The 7,827-nt window shown below is 27.5% G+C and overlaps 1 long non-coding RNA gene across 5 annotated transcripts in view; it reads right to left on the bottom strand.

The window, feature by feature from the left end:
• Nucleotides 1-354: 354 nt before the first annotated feature.
• Nucleotides 355-7,827, bottom strand: part of LOC141535783 (uncharacterized) — a 29,127-nt gene continuing 21,654 nt past the window's right edge. For 4 of the 5 annotated variants that reach the window (XR_012480643.1, XR_012480646.1, XR_012480642.1 and 1 more), the window contains 3 exons: nucleotides 7,073-7,241; nucleotides 1,720-2,152; nucleotides 355-516 (listed from right to left, as the gene is read on the bottom strand). This is a non-coding gene — a long non-coding RNA (uncharacterized LOC141535783). Of the gene's footprint in view, nucleotides 517-1,719; nucleotides 2,165-7,072; nucleotides 7,242-7,827 lie in introns of all 5 variants that reach the window. The other variant, XR_012480644.1, reaches the window with a different exon arrangement.

The following is a 7,827-nucleotide window of genomic DNA, read 5'->3' as shown; positions in this document are numbered from 1 at the left end:
ATTAATTATACATTTAAATATAATTTAGTTAAAAATGCACCGCATAATAATTAACGGGATGTTTTTAGAAAACAATGGAAACAAGATATCGTTATGCAAATAAATAATAAATATAAATATAAATATAAATATTAAATAAACATTTTCATCCCGATAAAAGTTATTAAAAATTTATCAAGTTTTTAATTTAATTTTTATTATATAATTTTATTTATATACACTATAAAGATAACGATGTTCAATAATTTAATTATTTGAAGGTGACAAAATAAAAAAAATACTTTTTTATCAATAACCATTTATTGATAAATTTATATTTTTATATTCTTAAATAAAATAGACAAAAAAAATATTTAAAAATGATTTTTAATTTTAGATTCAAAAAGTTTACATTCCTTATATTTTACATAATTTAATACAATAATAAAATTGAAATAAAAAAATTTATAGTTGGCCTTTTATAGTTATTTTCTTCATCCACTGCCATTGACTCACGCTCTCCGTTCATTAATAAGTCTGAAAACATAAAAAAAATTTTTTTTTTATTTTTAAATTAATTAACACACTCGAGTGCCAACTTTTTAAATTGGAAGTTGGCTACTGCGTGTTCTTCACCCACACCTACGCTCTATATAATATAATATACATACATACATAGACAGAATGAGAGTGAATGAGTAAATAAAAGAGAGAATGCACCTCGCGATTTAATTTAGCTGAAAAGAAGACTGAGTAGTCGGATTTTTCGAGAGTTGAGGGTGGTGATAGAACAAGAGCTAGCGGTTTTACATTCTCACACCTACACCAGCTCAGCATACTCCAGATTACATTGTTAAACATATATAATACCGATGTAATGTTATGTAATACATAATACACGTTGTACAAGTAGTTGTAGTGGTTCGAGGACCATGCGGGGGAACAGGAAAGCGGGAGGGGATGGAGAAACAGCGGCGATCCCAGTGGTAGTAGTCGGTGTATAGTCAGGCAGACCGGCAGCCCATACCAACAACTGTAGTATGAAACGCATCATTACCCTCTGCAAGGTCTAACGAACCGTGAGACGTTGGTGGTTGCCTTCTAGCTCAACATCAACGACCACCTGAGTCGTTCTACTACGACTGGGAAATACCAAACTCGAGGATAATTTTTATACTTTTGTTTTTACAAGGAAATTTTTTTTTTTTTAGTTTTCTTTTGATAAATAGCTTAATTTAATTATTAAGAGATCACACGAGGTTAGAATTGGAGAAAAAAATAATTTTTTTTTTCGTTTTTGTAATGGGTAAATATTTAAGTATATTTACGGAAAAAATATGTCCGGTTAATTTTATAGAAAAGTTAGAAGTGTTACTTTTTAAATTGCAAAACTGAATTTGAAAGTATTAATTTTATATTAGGAAAAATGTAAATTTTTCATTAGAAAAGTTCATTAAAAAAATTGTATAAAATTATATACGATCAAAACTCTCATATAATTTTATGTAAACATTCAAATATAATTTCATACATTTTTTTCCCCGGATTAATTATTTTTATAAATAAATTCCCGTAAATTTAACAGTTTTTTTTGTTAATAAATAAAATATGAGATAAAATAGTCTTGTAATTTTTACATGACAAGAAAAAATGATAAAAAACCGCTTTTTTTTTATCCTTCTCACCGCGTATAATCCCATGAAAAATGTTTGTTATTTTTAGTAATAAAAAAAAACTTACCAAAAATTTCAATGAACATGAATCTGACTCCTCGAAGAACAAGGATTACAAACAAGCGCAAGAACCAGTGTTCCGCAAATGATAATAGCAATTATGAGGGCGATAAGATACCAAGTGTTAAACGGACCGGATTTGGACGTCGTGATTTTTTTAGCGCCAGATAAATCAGCCAGTTCATACTCAGCTAAACCGAACCGTTTAGCCTTGGCGATAATGTACCTCAGGCGCCGTGATGCTTTTTCACACGACATCGTCTTCTGTGAATTTATTTTCCTTCTTTATATGGACTCGCCTCCACCCAGCTGCTTTTTTACGATTTTTCAGTCGGACAATCAAATTTATCATCCTCGAGATGATAACTCACTGGCTATGGATCCTTTTCACCGGGAATCTTTGACATTTTGATTTATTCAGCGACCCAATATTTATTGAGCTACAACATAATCTTTTTTATTTTATTTACTTTAAATGTTTTCAGCTGATGAGTAAATACAGTGTGTATTTTTTTTGTCTGATAATATTGAATGTGTTTAACGAATTCACTAATCCTTATGTTTAATCCTTCATAAATTATCAACGTCAATATTTTCTTTTTATTCAATTGATTGAATTAAATAAATTTATTGCAATGGAAACTTTAAAAATGTTCCAAGTTAAAAAATTGGATTAAAATTATAAAATAAAAAATTTTTGTCATAAAAAAAAAAGTCTGAAAAAAATGATTTACAATTGCAAAACTGAGTAATTATTCATGTATTTTATTCCGTAAGCAAAAATGTAAAAAAAGGTAATAATGATGACAAATTACTTTTATAATATGAATATACTTATTTTGTGCTCAACTCTGGTTAATTCATAAATGAATATTTATAGCGACACGCGACTTTTTATTATTATTATTATTTTATTTTCATTTACTCTATTTTATCTTCCCTTTATTTATATATTTTTTTGTAATTGTGTTTTTGGAATACGTAATAAAGTTAATTCTCACCAAAGAGCAACCGCAATCACCGAGGGACGGTTTATAAATAATTCATTAAGCTTCTCTGGAGCACGAAAATTCACAAAATGCCGGTGGGTGTCAAACTTCACAATACAAATACGCTTTACTAATTGCCTTTTTCATTTATTATTTCATTATTGTTCATTATATTATTTATGTTTGTTGATATCCTAACGCATCATATTAATCTATCTTTACATCATTTATTAAATTGAATAGTTAGATAATCGTGAGTTGTATTATTCAATTATTATATTTATATTCCGTCACTGGATTTTTTAATTAATTAATTTTTTTTTATTCAAGTGCAACAATTATTGAAAACATAAATGTAATAATAATATACAAGACCACGTGGTTAGTGGCTCTTATGTTATCGCAACAAGCCGCATGTTCGGACTGATGTCGCGACGCTTACTAAATCGTTGGTTTTATAAGTAAGCTAAGAAATTTTAGGTATACGCGCGCTTACTCTTTGCGTTTGCGCAGTGGAATTAATGTATATATGTTGATCAAGTTTGGATTTTATAACTATGTATACATGATATACAATAGAAAGATCTGATGAAAACAGTTCTTTAATGGAAAAAAATAATTAATAACTATTAAAATAATGATAACAATAACAGAAAAAAAGGTTCACTTGAGCCAAGAAAATATTTTTCTTCCTAATTATTTTCTTGAGCGAAAAAAAAAATTTTTTTTTGACACAAGAAATTTCACTTATTCCAACAAAATTAATTCTTTTGCTTTAATAAATACGTATCTTGATTCAAGAAAATTTATTTAAGTAAAGAAAATCTTCTTGTTTTAAGAAAATTCAGCTTCTTGCTCCAAAAAATTAAATATCTTGATAGTAAATTTTCATTAATATTTTTATTGACTGACATGTTAAATGGGAAGATCAAATAATATTGAATCATTTTTTTTTTCATTCAATATGTATAATTGCACGCTAAAATAATATAAAATAGGCATCAAATATTTAAGAGAAAAATTTTCTCAAGGTGAGAAAATTTTTTTCTCAGCTGAAGTAGGTGGCGCTCCTTCTCTAAAGCATCTAAAAATCTTGATCAAATATAAAAGTTTATTGTATCAAGTATTTATGATAATTTTATTTAAGAAAAAATTACTTCCACCAAGAATAGAATTTTAATAAAAATTTTTATTTGAGCCAACACAACTTCAGTCTTCTTTTAGGCACCCGAAAATTTTTTTGAGTCAAGAATTTTGTTCTCCAGTCAAGAAATTTTTCTTTCTGTGTACAAATTTTAAGTAAAAAAAACTTTGGCTTGATAATTTTTCGATATTTTTAATCATAATATACATAATTTCGGTATTTTTTAGATAAATTAAAAAAAAAACAATATTCCTATAACAAGATCAATTGCTAATAATTTAATAAAAAAATTTATAGAACCAAAAAAATATTTAATACTTCTTAAAAAGCTTGAGCTTTAACCCTTTAATGTTCTGGAGTCGCAAAGAATCTCGGTGTGAGCTGTTAGGGGAGAGAGCCAATCAAATTATGTGGTTGTGTGAGAGACGGTTCAGTTGTAGTAGTATGTCTATGCATCTCTTTCGACTACTTTTCGAGCCCCCTCTCTAGGAAAAAGACTATAGCTCTCTCACTTAAAGAAAAAAACATATGATTCAAACTAAGAGTAGGAATTCAAGGCCGAACACCAAAGGGTTGAACACTTAGAATGATCTCATGAATCTTTTCTTGTTATATTGTCGCGGTTATTTTATTACCATGTAACTAAGGGAGACTTGAAATACCTCAACTTCTTAATAATTTTCATTTCATTAAAATATTATTTATTTATCTGATTAAAAAGTTTCAATTAATTGAATAGCAATCAAAAAAACGATGAGGAATTCAATATCTACTATAATATAATTTAATAAATTCAAGTAATTGGTTTCTCTATTTATTGTCAAAGCAATATATATATAAGTGCAAATATATATTTAACCTTGTTGTGCCATTTCATATGATTGATTATTTTCAACTCGAATTTTCCATATTCCTGGTAGTATTTAATGAGTGATTTATTTACAATACTTTAATAAAAAATAATCATAAAATAAAAGCTACTATATTTTTTTTTGATAGATATAAATGTGTATATTTATATGCTTGAAACAAATAAATTACTTGAATAATAGTAGAGTAGTAAACAAATATTAAAATGTAAGAAACATTTTATGTAGCAGCCTGTGTTTATTTTTTTTATTTTATATTATTTGTTATAGCATGGTCTGGTCATGTAAAAGTTGGATAAAACTCAATATTCAGAAGCATATTTCACCATGATGTTTTATAAAAATAATATGCATTTTTTATTTTATATGAGACAGTGATGTCAGTCGTGTGTAGACACCAGACAGAATAAACTAGATAGAGTGGGTAACGGTGGTTATAGTCTTTTGCCTGTTCTCTTGGACAGGAAATAGCCTGGGATGGATGACCAGGGCGGTTTATTATCCCGTGGGAATTCGCGCCACTCGGTGGAAAAAGTCCGAAGGATAAAAACAAAGATAGACCGATAGAGATGGAAAACAACCAAAGAGGAGCGCAAGAAATAAAAAATAAAAGAAATGTATGAGTGACGGAAAAGAAGCACATCGTAAATAAAGTATACAAGGAAACGCGGGCTTTAAACCGGAAGAGGAAGCATGCTCGCACAGTATATTTACTAAATTCAAACAAAATGACTGGATTAAAATAGTTTGATGGTTTAAATTTTTTTTTTAAATAAAGTCAAAAAATCAATTGTTAACATCCTGTCTTATTTTATGATTTAGTTATGTAATTGACTTACCTTCAAATTTCAATTGCCAAATCCTGTAAGACTTAAAACATTTTAAAGCCATACAGAAAAAAGTTAACTGTAATAAATAATAGTCGATTTATAATAAGAAACCCTGCACTGTAAAAAATTTTGCGTCAATGCGTCAAAAAATTTTGAGTCAAAAATTTGTATATTAAATATTTAACACTTTTTTGTGTGTTAATTTAACACAATAAATGTTAAATTTACACATAAAAGTGTTAAATTTTTAATCCAAAATTTTTTTACGCAATGACGCAAAATTTTTTACTGTGTGATTAAAAAAAGTATTGAACAAAATTGGTTTTCTAGTCAATCCAATTTTTTTCAATACTTTTTTCTTTGTCTCAATACTTTTTTTTTAATCAGGGAATAATCAACTGCGAAAAATTACCATTTCAAACAGTAAAATCCTGATTTTAATAATCACTTTGTAAAATTTATCATTTATATGCTACAATTTATTCTTTACATGTAAAATATATATTTTAAGAGTAGAATTGTTACTGTTCCAAATTTTAAATTCTACCATAGTTAGACCTTCTTCTCCTTATCTATTCCCCTTCTCGTCGTAGTATGGCCTATATATTAAAACGATAATTTTTACTGTGTGAAACTAATTTTTTAAGATGATAGAGTCGTTATTTACTACAATGACAGCTACTAATGAATTATTTTCGACATTAAATTATAAATTGTGGCTTCTACCCTTTCTATATTAAGTTCTGTAATTTTCATATTTTTGCGACCTCGATGTCTGCTTTACTGTTTAAAACTACAAAAATTAACCGGAAACCGAGTGAATTTTTCAATTTTTTTTACAAAAATCGACTAATAAACCTAAATCTGTAATAACAGTGTTACTAGAGTGGTAATAAAAGCACTATATTGCGCACTCTAAGTTCTAATAAACTTCTAAATTGATCTAGAGTCTACTTCAGATTCTCCGGACCGTTCGGGACTCTGAAAAAATTTTATTTACACTCCAGTTTGATTAGTTTGTTCATTCGCCAAAGAACCACTGACTGCTTTTTGGTTCATTTGATTCAAAGACTTGTAATACTTTCTATTAATCATTATATTTATTTGAGAGTATAGTGAAAACATTTTTAAATTAGGTGAAAATTTACAAATTTTCTGTTTTTAAAAACACTAGAGATGAGCGATTTGAAAAATATTTTCTCAATTATATTCTGCTCTTTCGAAGCTTATGTTATATTTGTTGCACTGAAGAGTTCTTGAACTAAATAAAATTTACATAAATCTAGCAAAATCTTTTAGCGAAAGATTTTTTTTTTTTACTTAAATTAAGACAATGAAGCTCGTAAAAATGATTTTTTTGATTCATGAATTTTTCTCGAGAATCAAATTTTTTTCTTCTTTAGTGTGACTAGTTTTAATTAAAAAAAAATTAATTGTCAAATATTGACGCAATGTTTTAAAAATAAATTGCTTCAGATGATAATTTATAATTTACAATTTATAACATTAAATACAGAATATAACATACCCGTTATCTCCGTTCCACATGAAATCCGTCGAACAATGTATTCCCGGTGGGTACTTACAGTTGAGTACGAAAACGAATACCCCAGTATTTCGGGCACGTTCTTGAATCGCATTATTTAATTAGAACTGCTGCAGGACATGAGCGAGGCACATGAAAGCCGTTTTCACGTCTGGAACATTGGAAGTCATGGATTTTAAATTTCCATTAAGAAAAAATTTTGAGAGTAAAAATAATTGTAACATTTGTAATATTTTAAGTCAGCTTTTACTTGATAGTACTTAAATTTTAAAATTAAAGATCCAAGATATGACTGTCAGGGGCTTTTAATAACGTCAATTGAAGATAATGTAATGAATATAATTAATTAAAATTGACTTGACTCAGTTACTCAAATAATTGTGAAAAAAAAGTACTTTTATGGTAAAAGTAGAGTTTTTTTATTTACTGCAAAACCGCTAGTGTAAAGTCGTTTTCAAAGCAACACCTTTCAACTTTAATTTACTTTGTAGTATTCCTTTTTCCTCTCTAATATACAGAATAATGATTCTCATTAAAGTGTGTAAAAGAAAACTGGAGTCGCAGCTTCACTGAGCATACGAACACTCTGTCAGTAAGTGAATGCTTTTATTTCATAATTGATTTATCAAAGTACTGTAATATACCTTTCAAATAAAACTTTTAACAGAAAAAAAATCCGTTTTTTAAAATGAAAGATTAATTACATCTTTTTACACTAATTGTTTTAAAATTTAATA

The sequence above is a fragment of the Cotesia typhae genome, unplaced genomic scaffold (assembly GCF_013202065.1).
Source record: "Cotesia typhae breed Kobodo isofemale line unplaced genomic scaffold, CoteBio_Ctyphae scaffold_152, whole genome shotgun sequence".
In the NCBI taxonomy this organism is placed as follows: Eukaryota; Metazoa; Arthropoda; class Insecta; order Hymenoptera; family Braconidae; genus Cotesia; species Cotesia typhae.
Note: the sequence above shows the minus strand (reverse complement) of the source record. Positions and strands in the feature narration are given on the sequence as shown.